The sequence below is a fragment of the Miscanthus floridulus genome, chromosome 4 (assembly GCF_019320115.1).
Source record: "Miscanthus floridulus cultivar M001 chromosome 4, ASM1932011v1, whole genome shotgun sequence".
Lineage (NCBI taxonomy): Eukaryota > Viridiplantae > Streptophyta > Magnoliopsida > Poales > Poaceae > Miscanthus > Miscanthus floridulus.
This window is the reverse complement of record NC_089583.1, coordinates 19,910,616-19,932,485: the sequence shown is the minus strand read 5'-3', so window position 1 is coordinate 19,932,485 and position 21,870 is coordinate 19,910,616. Positions and strand designations below refer to the sequence as shown.

Below are 21,870 nucleotides of genomic sequence, written 5' to 3'. Positions count from 1 at the left end.
TCACATAGGGCTTAAACAAAAAAAATTTGTAGTTGTGATTTTTGGTGTGTGGATTTTTGGGTTGTTATAGTCCTTCTCCCTTAACAGAATCTCGTCCCCGAGATTAAAGCGTAATGTACTCTTCGAAGAGATAAGGGTATTGTAGCCGGAGGTCAGACTCTTTCTCCCATGTTGCTTCTCTCTCAGTGTGATTGCTCCATTGGATCTTGCACATAGGAATAGTTTTGCTTCGGGTCTCTTTGGTGTCTCTACCCAGAATTCAAATAGGATGTTCTTTATACTCAAGAGTATCTTGAATGTCGAGTGTATCAGTTGGAACTACTTCATCGGGCACTCTCAAACACTTGCGTAGCTGTGAGACATGGAATACGGGATGTACACCCGCCAATTCCTCAGGTAGCTCAAGTTCGTAGATGAGCTTTCCAATCCTCTTGCGTATCTTGTATGGGCCAACAAATCTAGGGGCAAGCTTTCCTTTTACATGGAACCTGACAGTTCCACGTAGCGGGGATACCTTGAGATAGACGAAGTCTCTGACATTGAACTCAAGTTCTCTTCTTCTTTTATCAGCATAGCTCTTGTATTGGCTTTGAGCAATTCTCAAATTCTCCTTCACTTGAGCAACTCCTTCTTCCGCCTCTTGAATTTTAGCGGAGTCAAAGAACGATCTTTCCCCCGGTTGAGACCACATCAAAGGTGTCTTACAAGGTCTGCCATACAGAGCTTCAAATGGTGACATCTTGATACTGGCTTGGTAGCTGTTGTTGTAAGAGAACTCTGCATAGGGTAGGCATTTCTCCCAATCAGAGCCATAATTCAGTATACTAGCACGAAGCCTATCTTCTAAGATCTGATTCACTCGTTTAGTCTGTCCATCTGTCTGTGGGTGATAAGCGGTACTAAAATCAAGTTTGGTTCCAATGGACTTGTGCAGGGCTTCCTAGAATCGGGACATAAACTAAGGACCACGATTAGATACAATTTTAGAGGGAGCTCCATGCAGTCTAAGAATATGCTCAACATATAGATCTGCTAACTTTTTGGCATCGGTCTTGGTCTTAACTGGTACAAAGTGAGCGACCTTGGTCAAACAATCTACAATCACCCAGATGGAGTCATTGCCTTTCTGTGAATGGGGCAATCCAACTATAAAATCCATGGATATGCTCTCCCATTTCCACTCGGGGACGTCAAGAGGCTTCAGCAATCCTGCAGGCCTTTGATGTTCAGCCTTGACTCTATTATAGGTGTCACATCATGCCACATGTCCTACGATGTCTGTCTTCATGCCTTTCCACCAAAAGTGTTTCTTCAAGTCTTGATACATCTTTGAACCTCCAGGGTGAATACAGTACTTAGAATCATGAGCTTCTGACAGAATTTCCTCTTGCAGTGCTGGATCAGAAGGTACATAGATTCTGTCCTTGAACCAGATGGTTCTTTGTTCATCTTCATGGTGGTTGGTCTTGTAGCCTAGTTTCATCAGACCATGGAGATGTTCGATCTCTTCACAATTTTTCTGAGCTTGATGGATGCGATCTGTGAGATCATAATGTATGAGGAGCTCATTCAATAAGCCATGCGGTAGTATCTCAAGTTGGAAATCTTCAATCTCTTCCTTGAGCTCAGGTGGTACGGACTTAGTGATCAAAGTGTGACAGTAACTCTTGCGACTGAGAGCATCTGTGACTACATTAGCTTTTCCCAGATGATAGTGAATTTCTAGGTCATAGTCCTTGATCAATTCTAGCCATCGGCGTTGCCTCATATTCAAATCTTCTTGAGTGAAAAAGTACTTCAAGCTCTTGTGATCAGTGTAGATATCACACTTGTTGCCTATCAAGTAGTGCCTCCAGATCTTTAAGGCATGCACAACTGCTGCTAACTCAAGATCATGAGTAGGGTAACGGTTCTCATGTTCTTTCAACTGTCGGGTTGCATAAGCTATCACTCTTCCACCTTACATCAATACACAGCCAAGTCCTTGATGGGATGCATCACAATAGACCACAAAATCTTTGCTGATATCAGGCAATGCTAGCATAGGAGTTGTGGTAAGCTTTTGTTTCAATTCCTGGAAGCTTCGCTCGCACTCGGGCGTCCATTCAAACTCCTTGGTCTTCTTCAGAAGGTTGGTCATTGGACGGGCTATCTTGGAGAAGTTTTCAATGAATCGGCGATAATATCCAGCCAATCCCAAGAAACTTCTGACTTCTGTCACATTACGGGGTTGATCCCACTCTTTCACAGCTTCAATCTTGGCTAGGTCAATGGCGACACCTTCAGCTGATAGTACATGGCCTAGGAAGGCAACTCTCTGTAGCCAAAATTCGCATTTGCTGAACTTTGCGTAGAGCTGATGTTGGGCTAGTTTCTCAAGCACAGTTCTCAGATGATGTTCATGTTCTTCAGCGGTGGGTGAATATACAAGGATGTCATCAATGAATACTACCATGAACTTATCCAGTTCATCCATGAAAACCTTATTCATCATGTTCATGAAGTAGGCAGGAGCATTCGTGAATCCAAAGGACACCACAGTGAACTCAAACTGCCCATACCTAGACACGAAAGCTGTCTTTGGGATGTCACTCTCTCGATTCTTCATCTAATGATAGCCAGATCTAAGATCAATCTTGGAGAAATACTTGGCTCCTCGAAGCTAATCAAGCAAATCATCGATCCTTGGTAGGGGGTACTTGATCTTGATGGTGACTGTGTTCAAGTTCCGGTAATCAATGCACATTCTCATTGAGCCATCCTTCTTCTTAACAAACAGAACAGGGGATCCCTAGGGTGAAGCACTGGGTCTGATATATCCCTTCGAGATGAGCTCATCAAGCTACTTCTTGAGCTCGGTCAGTTCGTCAACTGACATGCGATAGGGTCTCTTGGCAATGGGTCATGTTCCCGGCAAAAGATCAATGATGAACTCTATATCACGGTCTGGTGGCATACCCGGTAATTCTTCAGGGAATACATCGGGATAGTCTCTGACCACAGGCACATCATGAACTGCCTTCTCCTCTTTTTGTGATTTTGAACTTGCTTTAAGGGCACATAGGATAGAGGTGGACTTTCCAGACTGGGGTTCACATCTAATAACTTGGCCTGATGGGTGGATCACTTGGACGTATCTAGGTGAATATGATATGATACCTTGGTGAATGGTTAGCCAATCCATACCTAAGATGACATCTAGGTTTGTGGAAGGTAACAGGGTTAGGTCGGCTTTAAAGATAAGACCCTCAATGGTCATACACACTCCCTTACAGATGTGGGTGCACTTTAGGTCTCCTAAAGGTGAGCTGGTGATGATAGGCTTTCCACGTGGGGTTACAGGCAGGCCATGCTCTCATGCAAACTTGGATGATATGTAAGAACAAGTTGCTCCAGAGTCAAACAGAACTGATGTAGTATTGCCATTAACTAAAAACATACCGTACACAACGTCAGGGGCAGTCTGTGCTTCCTCAGCGTCTAGATGGTTGAGACGTCCATGAGTAGCAGCTCCCTTGAACTGAGACTTCTGAGTGGCTGAGTTCTGAGGGCACTCAGCGGCTTTGTGACCCGGTTGGCCACAAGCGAAGTAGGTGAAAGGCGCACCGCCTGTAGGGGTTGGCGCGTGTGCCTTCCAGTTTCCAGTGCTTGGTGCAGAGCAGTTCTGTGCTGGACGTTCATTCGCTGAGCGGGAACGGTTGAAATGGTCCTGAGCATAACGGTCCTAGGTGTAACGATCCTGAGTAGGGCGAGAGTATTTGGTGGTGTAGCCTCCACCACCCCTACTCGATCTAGGGTTATCATCCCTGTTGTGGCGAGAGCATTCCCTGGATGGTGCATCTCTGTGGAACCTCTTGTGATCACGGCCATGGAAAGACTCCTCAGGCTTATGCTTCCTCTCCATGTACTCCTCTCTGGCTTCAGCATGGTCCTTCTCGATCTGGATGCAGCGATCCACTAGAGCACATAGCGTGCTGCTCTCAATACCGCCAAACTTCAGCTTGATGTGCGGGCTAAGTCCCTTGCGGTAATAGTACAGCTTCTCCTTCTTAGAGTTCACAACATAGGAAGGTGCATAGCGTAGAAGGTTGGTGAAACGAGTAGTGTACTCAGTCACCCTATCCTTTCCCATCTTGATGTTGCGGAACTCCTTGGCTTTGGCCTCCATGATACCCTTGGGAATGTGATACTCAGTGAATGCTTTGGCAAACTCATCCCATGAGATGTTGGCAGGGTCCTCATGAGAATCACTGAAACTGTCCCACCAGGCACGTGCTGCACCTGTGAGCTGGTGTGTGGCAGCTCCAACACACTCATCATCGGTGAAGGTGGTGAGGTCGAGCTTATTTTCCACCTCCTTGAGCCAGTCATCGGCTACAAGCGGGTCAGGGTCGGTGCCATCATAGGTAGGTGGCCTCAGCTTCAGAAATCCCTCTAGCTTCCTTTGGAAGTCATTCTGCTGACCTCCCTGGCAACGGTTTGCTCCTTCTACAAGAGCTGCAAGAAGCTAGGTCTATTGCACCATCACTTCTACCTGGTTCGGTGGTGGTGGTGGCGGAATGTTCTCCTCAACAGGTGGCGGGGTATTCTCTAGGTTAAAGGGTATCCCTCCACGTCCATGGCCACGGCCATGGCCATGGTTGTTGCCACCATGCCCCCCATTTGGTTCATCTAGTTCAGGGGTGGGCGTACGTCCATAGTTCATTAGGCGAACAGATCGGCGGTTCGGCATCTGCAACACGGATCATAGGAATTTTAGTGTTTGTGCCATAAGTGCTTATAATTCAGTATGATTACATGATTTTTTTTTACGATTTAAAGAAAAAGCATTTATACTATCCAACACTCATTACAAAGGAGCAATAAGATCCATAAGATGCAATAAGATCCAAAACATTCATTACATGGGTTTTATTACATAGCATCATCTCTAGTAGCTACACTTGGAGACTTACGAGAATCGTACTACGCATAGTGTCTCATATTACATCTCATAAGGGGTACATCATGGGGTACACTTATGGAAGCCACTGACATGACTCATCATGACCACACAAGGTCATCTACTCTAACTCATACATCGCAGCTGGGATACGACTGTTCTCGATCTCGATCTCCTCGTCAGACCTGTGAAGTCGGGACATGTACTTCAAGGCTTCGGCGAGCTCCTTAGTAGGCTTGGCTCCAGATAGGGTGGGGCAGGCGTCTAGGTTAAGACGAGTCAGGGCTAACTCAAACTCTTCTATCCTAGGCTTCGTCTTGCTGCGAATCTCCTTGGGTAGCTAACCCCACATACCCTTCATCTCCCTGAGGCACTTCTTGTCAGACTTCTGCCAAGCCTGCCAAATCCTCTCACACTTGTCCTGTAGGTACTCGTTCTGCCTGTGTGCCTTGATCAGGTGACCCTGGATGCGAACGGCCTTCTTCCTGAACTCCTTTAGCTTTTGAGTCATGGTCTTGTTCTGAGATTGGACTTTCAGCATATCAATCCCCTTGAACCTCTCTCTGTCTCCTCTGCTATTGGATTCAGCCTTCTTGTCGTCCAACTCTCTCTGCAACTCCAAGACCTTGCTGTCGAGGTAGCAGTTCCTATTGCCTAGGTCAGCTGCTTTGTCCTATAAGTCAGTGACCTCGGCTCTGTGGACTTCTTCACGATGGTTGAGCTCGTCCTGTAGCTTGGTAATTGTCTCGAGCAGACTAGCTCGCTCCTGTGCTCCCTGTGAGTCTCACTCCTGGTACTCCCATAGAAGGGCCTGGTTCTAACATCTCTTCTGCTCAAGCTGGGTCACGTACCTATCCTGCTCTAGTAGGTGGATAGCCAAGACACGAAGGCATCAGTCCTCCTCGGAAAAGATAACTCTGCCGGCTGCGAAACTCTGCTCACTAGGGGTAAGGCTAAGGTCGAGGGCCTAGGGAAGTAGACGGAACTTTGTTGTCTTCAGGTGCTCGTAGTGGTCCCTCATCACTCTGCGAAGTGCCTTATGTGAGACAGCTCACAGTCCCTCCTCAACTGTGTCCTCTACAGTCAACTCGGTGAAAGCTGGGGTAGAAGGTAAGGTAGTGCTAGCTGGGAACTCGACTGAGGTGACAACTGGTCCTTCGATTCCTCCTTCCTAAGCTAACTTCCCAGTGCAGGTGACCTTGACAAGCTCATTAGGGACTCCTAACGTGATGAGAACTCGGCAAAGGGTCTGTGCAAAACCCCCGAGCTCACGTAGGTCGAAGGTAAGCTTGGCGTGGTCTAATGGTAGCGGTCCTAGAGGCGGCCATTCGACGTTCGTTGCCATCTACATGTTTTAAGGAAACAGGTGTTAGCAGATCAATAAATAGTTAAGCCTTGCATCAAAGTATATGCAGGGTTGGTATATAACCGAAAGAATGGTTGTTCACGTCCTATTCTATCGTCCATTTCAGAGGGTTTCGTCCTAGGGTCAAGTATGGCTCTGATACCAACTGAAGCGACCTAAATTTCCACGAAGGGAAATCCACAGAGTCGAAGTGTATTATGACCGTTGTCGATCATATTACCCAAATTCCAGTCGAATACCACATCCATATAACGATAATATCAGAGTACAAAATAGTGCAGAATTACATAATTTATTATATCACCGCATTGGCGGAATCAAAGTAGCATTCATTCAGAATAGCTTGAAGATAAGATCGCCAAACTCGAGCGTAGGAACGAACCCCTCAACCTGTCAAACTCCTCAGAGCTATACTCCTCAGCAGAACCTGTGTGCCAAAATTTATTAGTACAATTTGTACTGGCCACTCCCACCCTAATGAGCATTGCTTTGTAGAAATTGGATGCAAGATGGATATAATCAAAAAGGAACCTATAAGGCTGGGGCTTCCTATGTATTAGCATATCGAGTATATAATAACAGTTGGTCAAGTTTTAACACCATTCCCACACCCATTCCACCCCATTTCCGTCCAGAGCCAGGTTTCGATCCTGGGATCGATATACCACCATCTCCACATCATCACCACATCATTACCATACCATCATCATACCATCGCTCAGTCGACAGGCCAACTCCCTCTCGACGCTGTCTCATGGCCTGTAGCCCCTGTCTACAACTGACACTCTCTCACTAGGGAAGAAGAGAAGGACTCATCTCACTATCTAGTTTAAGCGAAACCCAGGAAAGGTCCATAACCGACAAGTCGGCACATGTATTGATCGATCAACCATACACTCTGCAGAGGTTTTACATGTCCACAAGATTAGCCATCCTTGGAGTCTAGAATCTCCTAGGCAGAATTCCAATCGCTTGCTAGCCTAGAACGATGCCACCCTACCTCTCAGCCCTAGAACATCCCAAGTCTAGTCTGGGATGGCTGATACTGTGAGTCATAGACAGAGCCTGGGCCCTCCGGATGTCAAGAGCTAGGTACACAAGGCCCCCTGAAGTCTCGAAAGGGTGTGGGGGAAAAACCGCGTGCCCCGTACCTCCTTGCACATGTTTGCCTAGCAGTAGTGGCATCGCTCTACCAAGTAGTCTGACCGTCCCGCACCATATAGGGTGAGTGGGATGTAAAGGATTCCCGGTGAGTCTGAGTACTAGTAAGTCCTTAGGGATTGACCAAGCCAGAATGTCTTCATCAGGGTTTCCATTTTACGTGCCACCACGGCACCTCCACCCTGGGCTCCTCCCATCACAGGTTCACACCCAAGGCCACCTCCAATTACCATTTACCCTCCATAGGTATTCCATATCCAAGTGCCCAGGTAGACCACATGGCAAGACTCGCCCTAGGCTCGTTGTATACTCTAGCTCGGTCGACACAACCCTCACCCTCCACGCACCCAAGTCACACACGTAGCACACTCCCCATAGTCCAGATAACACCAGTTTCCACCACGCATCAATGTAGTACAGGCGTAGTAGAAGTAATAAGCAATGAACTATAGCAGCAAGTGTGTGAGCCTAACAGTAGGGTGAGCGGGGCTAAGGTTGCGTCAAGGTAAAGGTCATCAAGTAAGCATACTATCATGCAAGTCCTATCATAGTGTGATTATAACAATAAAGTAAAGCAATAGCAGATCTATATTAGCCATGCGTAATAGGTGCTACGAGGTTGGGTGGAATGTGGCACCTTCAGTGTAGTCGTCTCCGTACTCCTCACGGTACTCACGATCTTCGTCCGTCTGGTTCTCCTCCGAGTCTACATATGATCGAATTATAGTTGCGTTAGCGACGTCTATAGAATAGCACAAAGAAGCAATGAAAATTTAGAAGAGCCAAATGCACTCAAACATGGGTTCATTACATAGAGCTCGATTGTAGATGGATTTTGGTCCTGGTCTTGTATTTTTCTAAGTTTGTATGAATTAGTTATGAATTCTTGAAGTTTCAATCATTTCTGAAAATGGGAATAGGCTGAATTAATATCGTGCTGACATCTGTCATGCTCCTGTTGGTCCACGTACTCCTTTCCAGGGTTAGGTTCGCATTCACTTAGTGCTCGAACATGTGGCTGGCGAGGGGAAAATTCCCTTTTCTTCCCCGACGGGGCTTCCACCGGCGGTGAGGTCACCGGTGGCCTCTCCGACCACTTCGACGGCCTCTCCGACCACGTCAGCGACCTTTCCGACCACTTCACTGGCCTCAGCAAAGCTCTCCGACCACTTCACTAGCCTCGGCAAAGCTCTCCGACCACTTCAGTAGCCTCGGCAAAGCTCTTCGACCACTTCACTGGCCTCGGCAAAGCTCTCCGACCACTTTACTGGCCTCGGCAAAGCTCTCCGACCACTTCACTGGCCTCGGCAAAACTCTCCGATCACTTTACTAGCCTCAGAGAACTCTCCGTCTACTTCACCGACCTCGGCAAAACTCTCCGACCACTTTACCGGCCTCGGCGAACTCTCCGTCTACTTCACCGGCCTCGGCAAAACTCTCCGACCACTTTACCGGCCTCGGCAAAACTCTCTGATCACTTTACCGGCCTCGGCAAAGCTCTCCGATCACTTTATTGGCCTCGGCAAACGACAACGTGGGTTCATCGGCGTGCATGGACAGGGCTGCAGTGGTAGCGAGAGCCCAGTTGGAGGAGCGTGCGAGGTCCACGGTGCCTCTACGGCCATGGTGGGTGTGTTGAAGGAGCTCCTGGTGCTCCCAGTGGTTCCGGCCATGGTGGTGGGAACAAAGCGGAGGCGGTGGCGCTCCGACGAGGTGCGGTGCGGCAACGCAAGGCTCCGGTGGGCTTCTTCCTCAGCTAAGGTGAGCACGGTGCGTCTCTCATCATGGCGGAGCCAGTTGGGGTGTCAACGTTGCCTTTACCGCGACGCAGAAGACGCGATGGTCTCACCAAAGGTGTACTCCTGACCATGGTGAACGTGCCCATGCATGTGTTCCTGCTCCAATGTACAACGTTATGGCTAGAGTCCTCCTTTTGGCTGATGGCAGCGCGCATAGCGCGCCTTGGGTCTCGACAAGTGTGGCCATGGCGGTCTCCCTAGCTAACCAGTTGGGCTAGGCCAGAGCATGAAGCTTCAGCAAGGTTTTGATCGTGGCGGTGTACGTTCTATTTGGTTGGGGAGGTGGTCTTAGCAAGATGGCTCACCATAGGGTTCATGGCGGTAGGATGATGGTGCGGTGGTGAGGCGAGGCCGTGATGACGTGATGCAGTGCTGTGCCGAGCAGCTATGTCGTTGTAGCTGATCGGGGCGGTGCTCCTAGCTCCGGTGAGGTCCTCCCCGCAGCGGCTTCCTTCTCCGCGCCTCTCCTTCTCCTCTCGTCCCTCGGCTTAGTGTGCTGGTGTGAACCGCACGGTGGCGGCGAGGTGAATGGAGGGCTAGGGCTTGGGGTCCTCCTTTTATAGGCCATGCTCTAGGCTTCTCTAATGGCAGATGGTGGGACGGCTGGTGATGCGCCGAGCGCATCGGACGGCTCTCGCGTGCAGGGGTGGTTGCGTGGGCGCAGCGCTAAGGTGGGGGACAGGGTCATGCGATGTGTGTGACCCCAGGCCCGCACCTGCTCTGTGGTCGGCTCCTAGTCGCGCGGTGGAGGGAGTGTGGGGAAGACGATGATGCTGTAGCTGGGCGGCTGATAGAGGGGGCTCGTTTGTTAGCTTGTCCTGATGCGGCAGCGTGTAGTGCGTGATGGCTGATGGGTGGGTTCGGCTTGTCAGCGGCTTGTGCGCGTGGAAGGGCAGGCGAGGCGCGAGTTAGGCCGAACAGGCTGGCTCGCAAGGCCGAGCAGGCCTGGGCTGCTACTGCACCCTCTTCTTTCTTTTCTCTTTTATTTGTTGCCAATATGGTTAGGGTTTGATTTATTTAGTTAGAGTTAGTTAAACATCACATAAGGTAAGAGAATCCAAATCACAAGTGGGATTAAGGATGCATGCATGATTTATTTATTTAGGAATTTAATTACTCATGTGGCATAAACCAAACTATGCTCGTGATCTTAACCTAGTTGGGTCACATCCAATCCAAAACTAGAGTTTGGCTTCTACATGTGTCACTCAACATCACATAGGGCTTAAACAAAAAATTTTGTAGTTGTCATTTTTGGTGTGTGGATTTTTGGGTTGTTACAATTGTTGCACGCAACGTTCCCATCATTGCATACAACATTCACATAATTACATAGTGATAACAAATAAAGCTCATTTTGTAAGATAGCAAGACCAACACATGCATTATTAAATGTTATCTTACATTTGCCATTTTCAAAATGGCAATCATATCCATCATTGTCCAAGCATGAAACACTAATTAAGTTTCTCTGTAAAGAGGGAACATAAAGTACATCTCTAAGTAAAAGTATGAAACCATCAGCAAGCTCTAGAGAAAAATCGCCAATGGCTTCAACATCTGCTCAGACTCCATTTGCAACTTTAACGTGTCTTTCTCTTCTTTGCGTAGTCCTCGTCGAACGGAATCCCTGTAAAGAATTAGTAACATGAACAGTTGCACCTGAGTCAATCCACTAAGTAGATTTCAAATACTGTACATACAAGGTGTCGGTGTTTCGGACCGGGGGGTCCTCAACCAACCAGTGAATTTGAACTGCGTGCCCCTAATCCCGGATGGTGATGCAAAGAGACACAAGGTTTATACTGGTTCAGGCAATCGATGCCCTACGTCCAGTTTGAGAGATCGATCTTGTATTCCTCACACCGAAGTGCTTGTAGTAGGGGGTTACAAGCTAGGGGAGAGAGGGAGCTAGTCCCAGGTCTCGGCAAGGCGTCGTGTGGGCCATTTGAGACGTTCCTCTCAGGCGGCTAGGATGTGTGTGTGTGTGTGTGTTACAAGGTGTTCCTCTTTTTTCTATCCCCTCTAAGTGGCCCAAGTCCTCTCCTTTTATAGTTGAAGGGAGGACAAGGACAGTACATGTGTTAACTATGCGGCGTCGTGCCAACAGGGGCGGCATGTCCGAGCCCTGTGGCCTGTTCCTGTGGTGGTGTGGTCGTCGGAGTGGTCCGTCCTTGGAGCACTGGGGCGGCGTGCTAGTCCCATCTGATCCTGTGCGTCGTGAGAGCCCTAGGACTGCCTCGGAGTGGGTGCGGCGGTGGACGTGCAAACCGCTGTGGACGGACTATGCGCGAGGCCAAGGCTTGGTCAGTGTCGAGGCTGCACCGCAATGGGGGGTCTCGGCGGGCACGAACCCCAAGATAGCTAAGACCTTGGTGCACAGTGCCGAGGCCCCGAGTGGGCGGCTGATCTGGTGCGTCGGCTTGGAGGTGGTGATGACCCGGGACAAGTTGTCCATGCAATGTTGTTTTCGAGGCGGGGATCGTGGGACACAGTGTAGTGTGGGCACTGATCGTGGGCACAGCGTCAGAACACAGTGGCCGGTAATCCCCGCCGTGCCCTGTCCCAGCCGGTATGGCGCTGATGCGACCTCAGGTCCCATTGGCCATTCTATGGCATCGAGCCCTCGTCCGGTGGAGATTGCGGGAGTGGTTGAAGTATTAATGAGACACGACGCGTTGTCGGAAGGGTCGGCCGAGGCGGGGGGGGCGATGGGCCATGGACGAACTGGCCTCGAGCGACACGGAGAATGAGGCCTCGCGCGAGACGGAGATCGAACTCCTTGCCAAGGCCTTCCGCGAGAGGCCTCGCGCGACACGGAGAATGCACCCCCTGCCGAGGCCTTCCGTGGGGGGCCTCGCGCGAGGCGGAGATTGCGTCAGGACGCCGAGACCTCCTGCGCGAGGCTCGAGGTGAGGCGGAGGGCTTGGTGGGCCTGGTCATGGTGGTTGAGGGGCCCACGGCTTACCTTCTAGCTTTGTTTTTTGATGGGACTTAAGCGACCCCTTTGATGTTCGCTCGGGGCACCCCGTTCTAAGGTACCCGACACAAGGATTCATTTATGAACGTAATAATGTTCTCACCTTTCTTTGCCATGATCATCTTTAAGTAATCGGGACAATCTTTCTTATAATGCTCCATCTTCTTGCAATAGAGACACTAGTCTTTCTCTACTGTGAACTTGTTCTGCTAAGGCTGATGCAGCATGGGACCCTTTCCCTTTGACTTTGAGGAGGAGTTAGCATTAGTATTCTTTTTCTTGTTGTCTTTCAGATAATTGATAGTGCCACCATTGACAGTTTTCATTCTCTCCTCCTCTTGCACACACAGCCATGAGCCTCTCTAAGTCCCACTTCTCGAGCTGTATGTTGTAGTTGACAACAAAAGTGTCAAACTCCTTTGGCAAGGAAGCAAAAATCACATGGATAAGGAACTCTTCCTTGAGAGCCAGATCCATTGGTTTTAGCTTGGATGCCAAATTGCTCATCCTTAGTATGTGCTCTCTTATGCCACCATTTCTAGAGTACCTCTCTATCACCAGCTGCTTTATCAGTTGGGTAGCATGTCTTTGAAGAGCCAGTGAACTGACTCTTTATTCTATCAAGGTACTCGGTGACGATGTCACACTCTGGGATTGAGCCCACAATTGTAGATTCAATTATGTTCTTTATCACAACCATATATTTTTTGTTGGCAGTGACTCATTTTCTATGCTCAAGGTCATAGGACATCTTTTGGGATACAAAATCCCTCTCTCTGGTTGTCCAAGCGGCATCAGCCTCGTTTGTCTCTCTCACCGGTGCCACAGGCTTAGTGGGACACGGTGAGGTGACTACCTAGTCCACCTCAGCCAAGATGAAAGTTTGGTCAATCTTTTTCTTCCACTTTGTGTAGTTGTCATCTTTGAGAGTGGAGATCTCTTTGATACAACGCATCAAGTTGTCCCCGCCTGAAAATACAATTCATATAGAGTGAGAACATAAACACAATAATAACAATTGCATGTCTTAGTTCCAACGTTGATCAAAATTAAAACATACAATTGTCCTCTATACTAATTCTACATCACCGTTGGGCAGAAATAGAATTAATGCATGACAAAACTCATCATAATATTGCCATTAATCAACGTTGGTTAGAATAATAACAATATTATAATAAGCTAAAAACATATCCATTTTTCAAAATTAAATTCTCCCGTTGATTCGAATTTAATAACGAAAATAACAACTTTAAAATATGCAGCGGAAAAAATGAACTTATTTTCTTGAATTTTACCCATAGGAAAAATTCGTTTTTTCTTATTTCTTTTGAGCCATTTTCTATTTTTCAATTTTACTGAAAAAGAAAACAAGGAAAATTGGGCTCCCTCTTTACTGCTACTAGGCCCGAAGCCGGCAATTCGGCTCGACCCACCACCTCTGCGCGGCGCCCGGCCGCACCTAGGCCACAACGTGGGCCTGGGCCGGCAAAGTGCCGCGACCGCGCGCGCCCACCTAAGCCGCGAAACGGCCCGCTCGATCTGAGTCATCAACGCCGATCCGATGGCTGAGCGGCCTTACCGGGTAAACAAAACCCCTATGGCCGGCGCAGGCGAAACCCTAGTGCCATTCCTTCCCTCCCGCTCTCTCTCTCACTCAGCCACGCGAGCCTGAGCGAAGAGCAAGCAATGATGAGAGCGAGCAGGGCCTCGACGCCGTCGTCGGCCCCCTCACCGGCGTGCATGCTCCCCAGGGGTGAGCGCACCACCGTCGAGCGGCCTGGCCGCGGCGTCTCCTTGGCCAGAGCCCGGTGAGCAGCGCACCCGGCTCGGCCTTCTTCTCCCCGCATGTCGACGAGCCACACTATGGCGGTGTCAGCAGCGGTTGAGGTAGGCCTCCCCTTCCCCTTCTTCCCCTTCTGATTTGGGTCTGATTTGTTCTTCTCGGATTCAACCGATTGGGGATCTAGGGTTAGGGTTTCGGGTTAGAGTTAGGGATTCGCTCTGTTCTTCTTCTTCCCGAATTGATTGCGGGTTTAGGGTTTGGTTTCGAGTAGACTTGAAGCCGAGCCCTCCTTCTATTCTTTCTTTCACCCAGTTAGGGTTAGGGTTCGGTGACCCTCTTCTTTTCTCAGATCCGAACGAATCTACTCGGTGTTTAATCGTTCACCCATTCTTGATCTAAAACCCTAGAAAACTGGCTCTGATACCAATGTTGTACTTTCTAGGATCATTAAAAACATAGATCTAGCCGGTAGAATGGTTTTATTCGGGATAAAAGATGCAGCACATCATAATACATGTAAAACTAGAGAGACATAGAGGGAAAGGAGAAGGTGTCGAACCTGACACTACGGAGGGAGGTCCAGAAGCATCGGCCATCTCGTTCGTCCATGAAGTCTGCGCACGGGCAGCGATATTCGGGGAAGAGGTCGATGAAGCCGTCGACGTCGGTGGAGCGGGGCGGCGCGGCTGGTGGCTTTCCATCACTGGCTGCGTCCCTCTAGATCGAATTAGGGTGTAGGTGTCGGTGGGGAGCTCGGCTCTGGCGAACCTCATGACTTGAGCCACCGGCCCTCACCTCTATTTATTGCGTAGTGTGATAGGGGCCCTACAACTATAGTGGACTGAGCGCCCCCGATCAGGGCGCGGATCAAAGGCCCAACTGGGCCGTTGGGCCCAGTTTAGGATTAGAGGTCAATCTAACATGCCTCCCAACAAACCCACTGGGGTCACTTCGAGTTCACCGTCATGTCATTTGGGTTGACAGGCGCTCCAAATACCTTCCTGGAGCCATGAATATGACACTGCACCCTCTTCTTCGCCGTTGTGTTATTGTCTTCTTGGATGACACACTGGTTTACAGCAAGACCTTTGAAGAACATCTCTCACATTTACAGCAAGTGCTATCACTTCTGGCCCGAGATCAATGGCAGGTTAAGCTCTCCAAGTGCCGGTTTGCCCAGCAAAGCATATCATATCATATTTGGGACATGTTGTCAGTTCATCAGGTGTTGCAACAGATCCCAGCAAGGTGCAGTCTATCCAAGATTGGCCAGCTCCATAGGATATGAAACAGCTACGCAGCTTTCTCGGTCTCGCAGGCTACTACTGCAAGTTTGTGCGGTATTTTGCTATCATAGCTCGACCTCTTACCGACCTGCTCAAGAAGGGGGCCCTGTTTATCTGGACACCATCTCATTAGTCAGATTTCGAAGCATTGCAGCAAGCTCTTATGTCAGCCCCGGTGCTAGCATTACCGGATTTCGTGAAGCCGTTCTAGATTCAGACGGATGCCAACGATTATGGTGTGGGTGCAGTGTTACTCCATGACGGCCACCCTCTGGCCTTTGTCAGTAAGGCACATGGACCCCGAACTCACGGTCTTTCAACCTACGAAAAGGAGTACCTGACTGTACTGGTAGCAGTTGAACAATGGCGCGCTTATCTTCAACACGGAGAGTTTGCCATCTTCACTGACTAGCACACGGAGAGTACACATCACAGACCAGATGCTACATACGCCATGGCAGCTCAAGCTTTGTACCAAGCTGGTGGGATTACAGTACAAGATTGTGTACAAACTTGGAGCATCTAACCAGGCAACTGATGCGCTTTCCCGTCATCCTTCACCGTCTTCTCAGGTCCACGCTATATCTTCTGTCACTCCGACATGGCTTACTGGTGTTGTGGCTGGGTATGAGAAAGATCCTGCAGCTTTGAAACTTACCCAGGAGTTGAGTCTGGCCCCCGACTCGCACCCACCTTATACGCTGACTGATGGCGTACTCCGGCTGCGTGACCGTATTTGGATTGGGAACAATACTACTCTCCAACAGCACCTCATGTCTGCTATGCACACCAGCGCCGTGGGTGGCCACTCACTACCTGAGACGACTTCTCTACCGAATATCTCAGACTTTACCGAGTGTTTTTTATCGGGCACTCGACAAAGAGGTTATTTGTCGAGTGCTCTAGAGAAAGCACTCGGTAAACAACTAACACTCGGTAATTAAACAACTGGCACTCGGTAAACAACTGGCACTCGGCAAAGAGGTGGTTTGCCGAGTGTCAGGACGGCTCGGCACTCGACAAACCAGAACACTCGGCAAAGGGCCGCCTCCGTTAACGGCCGGCAAGCGCCGTTAATCCTTTGCCGAGTGTCTTATCCTGACACTCGGCAAAGATGCTCCTTTGCCGAGTGTCATTTTTTGACACTCGATAAACCATTTTTTTTTCACTTTTGATCTCCAAACTTTTTCTGCAGTCCTCATACAATACCTGGTACTTCATGTTCCAATGTGGCACATTTCTCGGACTTTTTCTATATTTCTTTAATTTATTTCATTTAATTGAATTTTTTTGGATAATTCAAATTATAACAGCTAGTCATTCGAATAATGAAAAAAATGAATGGAAAAATGATATTCATGTTATTTAGTATAATGTGAGGCCGTATCTAGGAATAGACCACTAATTTCGAACAACTTGTTCACGAAACATGATCACGAACTTACGGTCGAGTTGTTTTTAAATTCTATAAAAACAAAGGAAGTCCGAAAATCATGAAACTTGTCAAGATGTCATGATATCATATGTGGAGGCTGTGATAAAAAATTGAGAAGGTTTCGCACAAGATGTCACGTACGATGCTTTGCCGAGTGCAAAGGCCATTGCACTCGGCAAACATCACAGATTTGCCGAGCGCCACGGGTCAGGCACTCGACAAAGGTCGCCTGTTTGCCGAGTGTCTGAGCCAACGGCGCTCGGCAGAGCGGCGACCTTTGCCGAGTGCTTGACCTTGACACTCGGTAAAGCCGCCGTCACGGTGGCGCTCGCCGTCACGGCGACTTTTCTTTGCCTAGTGTTAGATTATCACTCGACAAAGGCTTTGCCGAGTGCCTGATAAAATACACTCGGCAAAGAGGTCTTTGCCGATAAACTATTTACCTAGCGCCCTTTGCCGAGTGTAACACTCGGCAAAGGCTTTGCCGAGTGTATATCGGCCTTTGCCGAGTGCCTGAGGCACTCGGCAAAGAAGCTGAATCCGATAGTGACTCTGGTTCCCAGTTACATTCAGCAAGCTTAAGAAACTATTTGCTTGGTGTGGTATGTCAAGAATTTTGTGGCTGCTTGTTCAGTTTGTGTGCAGGGCAAACCTAATCGTGCTCGCTACCCTAGCTTGTTGGCTCCACTGCTGGTTCCTACTGAATCCTGGCAAGTCCTGTCTATGGATTTCATCGGACTCCCACGATCCGGTGCTGCAAACTGCTTTATGGTCGTCGTGGACAGGTTTAACAAGTTTGCCCATTTCATTCCACTCTTACATCCATTCACTGTGCAGCAGGTGGCTCAAGCATTCCTGGACAACATCTACCGTCTTCATGGGCTGCCAACACACATCGTCAGTGACCGTGATCGCATCTTCACCAGTGTGTTCTGGCGCGAGCTCTTTTGCCTTGCCCAGACCACACTGCCCATGAGCTCGGCATACCACCCACAGACGGACGGCCAAACGGAGCGAGTCAACCAATGTTTGGAGACGTACCTCCGCTGCTTCGTCCATTCGTGCCCACGACAGTGGCTGAAGTGCATTCCGCTAGCAGAGTTCTGGTATAACTGCCAGCGACGTCGACGGCGAGAACGCCGAGCGGCGGTCGCCGCCCGCATCTGACCCGAGCGGATCCCCGTTGGCTGCCTCCTTGTCGACGCCGGAGTCGATTCCCAGTGCCGCGGCCACCTCCCAGCCGCGCGCGGGTTCTGTTGCAGCAAAGGCCGCCTCGCGGCCGCCCTCGCCGCGGCCCGCAGCGGCCTCGCGAAGCCCCCTGGAGGTTGCCCTCCCAGCAACAGGCCCTGGCGACGCGGCCAAGTGTGTGCACGCCGGCTGTCCCCCACCGGTAGATGGGTCCCGTGCCAACGACGGCGGTCCTGACGCACGGCCGCCGCAGCCGATGGCCGAGGAGCCCACCTCGCCCCTGTTGGATGCTCCGACCTCGGCGACCGCCCACTAGTCTGCCCCAGCCCCGAGCTTGTCGCCCTCCCTATCCCTCCTCGCCACCCCCTTCCACGCCACCCCCACGGCGGCCGGACCCAATTCCGTCGCCGTGCCACCACCCCCAGCCACCACAGCCGCCGTGCCTGCCACGGATGGAAGGTTGCAGGACGAGACACTGGTCGTCGTCGAGGACGTCATGGAAGACGAAGCGGACTCAGCCGGAAGTCGTAGCAAGCTCGCCCAACGTCGACTCTGACACGGTGCGCAAGTACAAATCAACCTTCCAGGTGCCGTTATCGGCCTCCAAGCAGGAGGCGCTGCAGCTTCTTTTCGTTGGGGAATTTGACCCGTTGGTCATAAACTTGGATATGGTCGGGATGGACGAGATTTCAGGTGTATCCTTGTCTTAGTCACAAAATAGTATCTCGTGTAATCACAACCTTGTGCGAGAAGTGTGAGAGGTGTGGGCTGTGGGTTTCGGTAATCTTTGGATTACTGTAGCTCGACAGTTCTGTAACAAAACTTTTACTCCTGCTTAATGAAACGTGCCAAGACACGATCTCAAAAAAAAAAATCTTTGATTCCCACAGCAAACAGCTATTGCAAGGTCGGTCAATGCTCTACCAGCAGCTGCATTCCTCTGGAGATCCGACTGCCCCGGCGGCCGGCAACCCGTAAACATCCAGGCCGGCCGGCGTCAGTCGCCGGATCGGACCACTGACCGCCCCTCCCTCCCTCCCTCCCCTCTGTGCAGTGCAGCAGTTACTAAGGCTGCAGAGATCGATCAGTAGCCATCCCTGGTCCATTGACGATGGCTGCAGCCCGCAGGCAGCTGATGCTTCCTGGCACAGCACTCAGTGTTCGCACCATCCGGCCGGCCAGGACCAGTTCAGGATTTTGGTGGTGTTACAAATGGCTGAGAATGAATTTGTTGCTGAATTTTGCCAGCTCCATTATATTGACTGACAGAGTGACAGTAACGTGTTTTCATCTCTTCTTGTTTTGCCAAGGACCCGGTGGTGAGTAGGATCGAAGAGAGGATTGCGGCATGGATTTTTCTTTGAATGAATTCCTGAAGGTGAAATTAGTAGCATGCAATGCATACTCAGATATATTATGACTCTCTTCAGTTTAGGATGTTGTATATTTACTACATTCAGGCCGGTGAGGCCGTTTGACATACGTAATAACCAAAGGGTGATTTGATTTCAACAGAGAATGCTGGTACGATCCGCACTTCGACTACTTCAACGACAAGATCAACCAGGTCCTGGAAGGCCACCGGTACGCCACCGTGCTCATGTACCTGTCCACTGTCGACAAGGGAGGCGAGACCGTGTTCCCCAATGCCAAGGTACCCACAGACTCCATTTCCATGTTCTTGCGGTGTCTGTCCACTCAGAGTGCTCTATTTATCAACTGATGAATGTGGTATACTGACACTGCCAGCACGCAGGGATAGGAATCCCAGCCCATGGATGACACTTTCTCTGAGTGTGCACACAAAGGATTGGCAGGTAATCTCACTCACACCTACTGTAAAAATCTGGCACACACACACCATGTCTGTCTTCAAGAACAGAAGCATCAGGCTCCAAACCTCCGAGAACCTGATCGAAGTCTGAACATGGCGAGGCTGATAGATTTGCTTGTTCCATTGCATGCAGTGAAACCGGTGAATGGCGACGCCGTGCTCTTCTTCGGCCTCCACGTCGACGGGGAGCCAGACCCGCTCAGCCTCCACGGGAGCTGCCCGGTGATCCAAGGCGAGAAATGGTCTGTGCCCAAGTGGATCCACGTCAGGTCCTTCGGGAATCCCCTGGTAAGAACCCGGCGTAGGCGCCGAGGGGTCGCCAGGGAAGTGCCGGCAGAGCTGCAGAGTCTGATTCATAGGCTGTTTCTGGGCCGTCCCATGGAAATCCGAGGCATTGGACGAAACTAAAAAAATGAGGCCTACTAGCCTAGAAAAAATAGGACTAAAATAAAATATACTATATAATGTATTACATTTGCAATAAGATATGTCAAGAATGGTACCTATGTTGCATAATCTTTACTTAAATAACATCATTCTTTTAGTGTTCTTTGAAATGAAATCTCCAATGATATGCTCACCGGCATCCGAAGAAGGATTCAAGTCATCACTATTATTGTCCATATGAGTGTTTGCGTTGTCAGGAAGAGCTTCCTCAACTTCAATATTATTTTCTGGAGGATTTATAGGATCATTGTCAACATTAGTGTCAATTGCTTGCCCCGGGTCAGGTGTCGGATTATCAGATGACACTTGTGATTGTGATTGTTTTGTAATAAACCTATCCATAGCTCCTTTCTGAGTTCTCTATTCTTTGTTTTTTCTTACCCTTTTGCCAACCCGATTCAAATTTTCTAGACCGATTTGCAGTATACATGGCTTCAATCTTTGAGCACTATTCCAGTAGATGTCTAGATGAAAAGATCAAAAGAACAAAATTTAGAGATCGACCTGCTACTCGCTATAGTTCGTTGTGACGACTGTGAATGAGTTGAAAAAAAAACAGAAATATGAATGACTAATTACCTTCAGGGCCTCAGCGCCTCACCTGGGTGCCTCGCCGCGTTGCCGTCAGTCTGTTACGCTCGCGATACGCGGCGTCGAGGCCGATAGGGCGATAGGAGACGTCGAGACAATCAGGTTTGGGAATTGGGATCGCAGCAGTCAGGAGACAAAACGACATCCATGCGGCTGGCCGAAAAATCATTTTCTATCAGGCCAATAGGCTTGCTAATGGGCGATGCTATCGGGCTAACGAAACAATCAAACAAATACCTGCTGTGCTTAGCTATATGAGTAATGGTACTATATACTTGGAGGCCTTGCGCCGTCGCCCAGGCTGCACGCCCCCTGGGACAGCCCTGGGCTCTTTTGGATTTTCTTTCAAAATGCAGTTTACAGATAACTAGTGAAAGTTTTCTTCTATACTTGATGTGTACATAACGAGTGAAAGTTTTTTTCAGACAGCTTACAGTAGTGAAGATAGATGCCTCCTTTTCTTATATAGTATGTTTTGATCAAACCTTCAAATTTACTGCAAGGGAAGATGAAGTAGTCTTGGTGTTTACTGGTTCTTCAGAAATCAGAAGGAATGGAATGGAATCTTGCCTACCACTGGCAGTGGCAGCAGCAATGCAACTCCATGTCCCACTTTTAATTTTGTTGCCTTGCATAACAGTGGATTTCAGGACAGCCAGTAGTGTGTCAGCCAGCCTAAAAAATAACATACCCCTTTGGCACTTTCCACAGCATAGAAGTTGTGTGGACTTTCTCTCCGGCCTCACCACCTCTGCTTCTGTTCAGACAAGCTTTGTTTTCCCCAAGAAGAAAAGGTTGAAAATCACATCTTATTATAAAAGGAGTTTGGTGAGTTGCGATCACGAAGTTGGCGAGCATGCCAGCGTGAAAGGTCACTAGCTTGTTTGGTTTTGTTAATTGAGTGACAACCTAGGTGGACTAATGTATTTAAATATAAGATACACTGGTGATTAGTTCACAGATACACTTGTGTGAGCAACTCATACCATGACGGAGAAGGTGGCTTGGATTTGTTGCAACGCTCACACATGTGATGAAGGGACTCATTGCATATG

The 21,870-nt window shown here is 49.2% G+C and overlaps 1 pseudogene; it reads left to right on the top strand.

Moving 5' to 3' along the window:
- The window catches only part of LOC136548193 (probable prolyl 4-hydroxylase 6), a 32,181-nt pseudogene extending 11,996 nt beyond the window's left edge, over positions 1-20,185 (top strand).
- Positions 20,186-21,870: the final 1,685 nt, after the last annotated feature.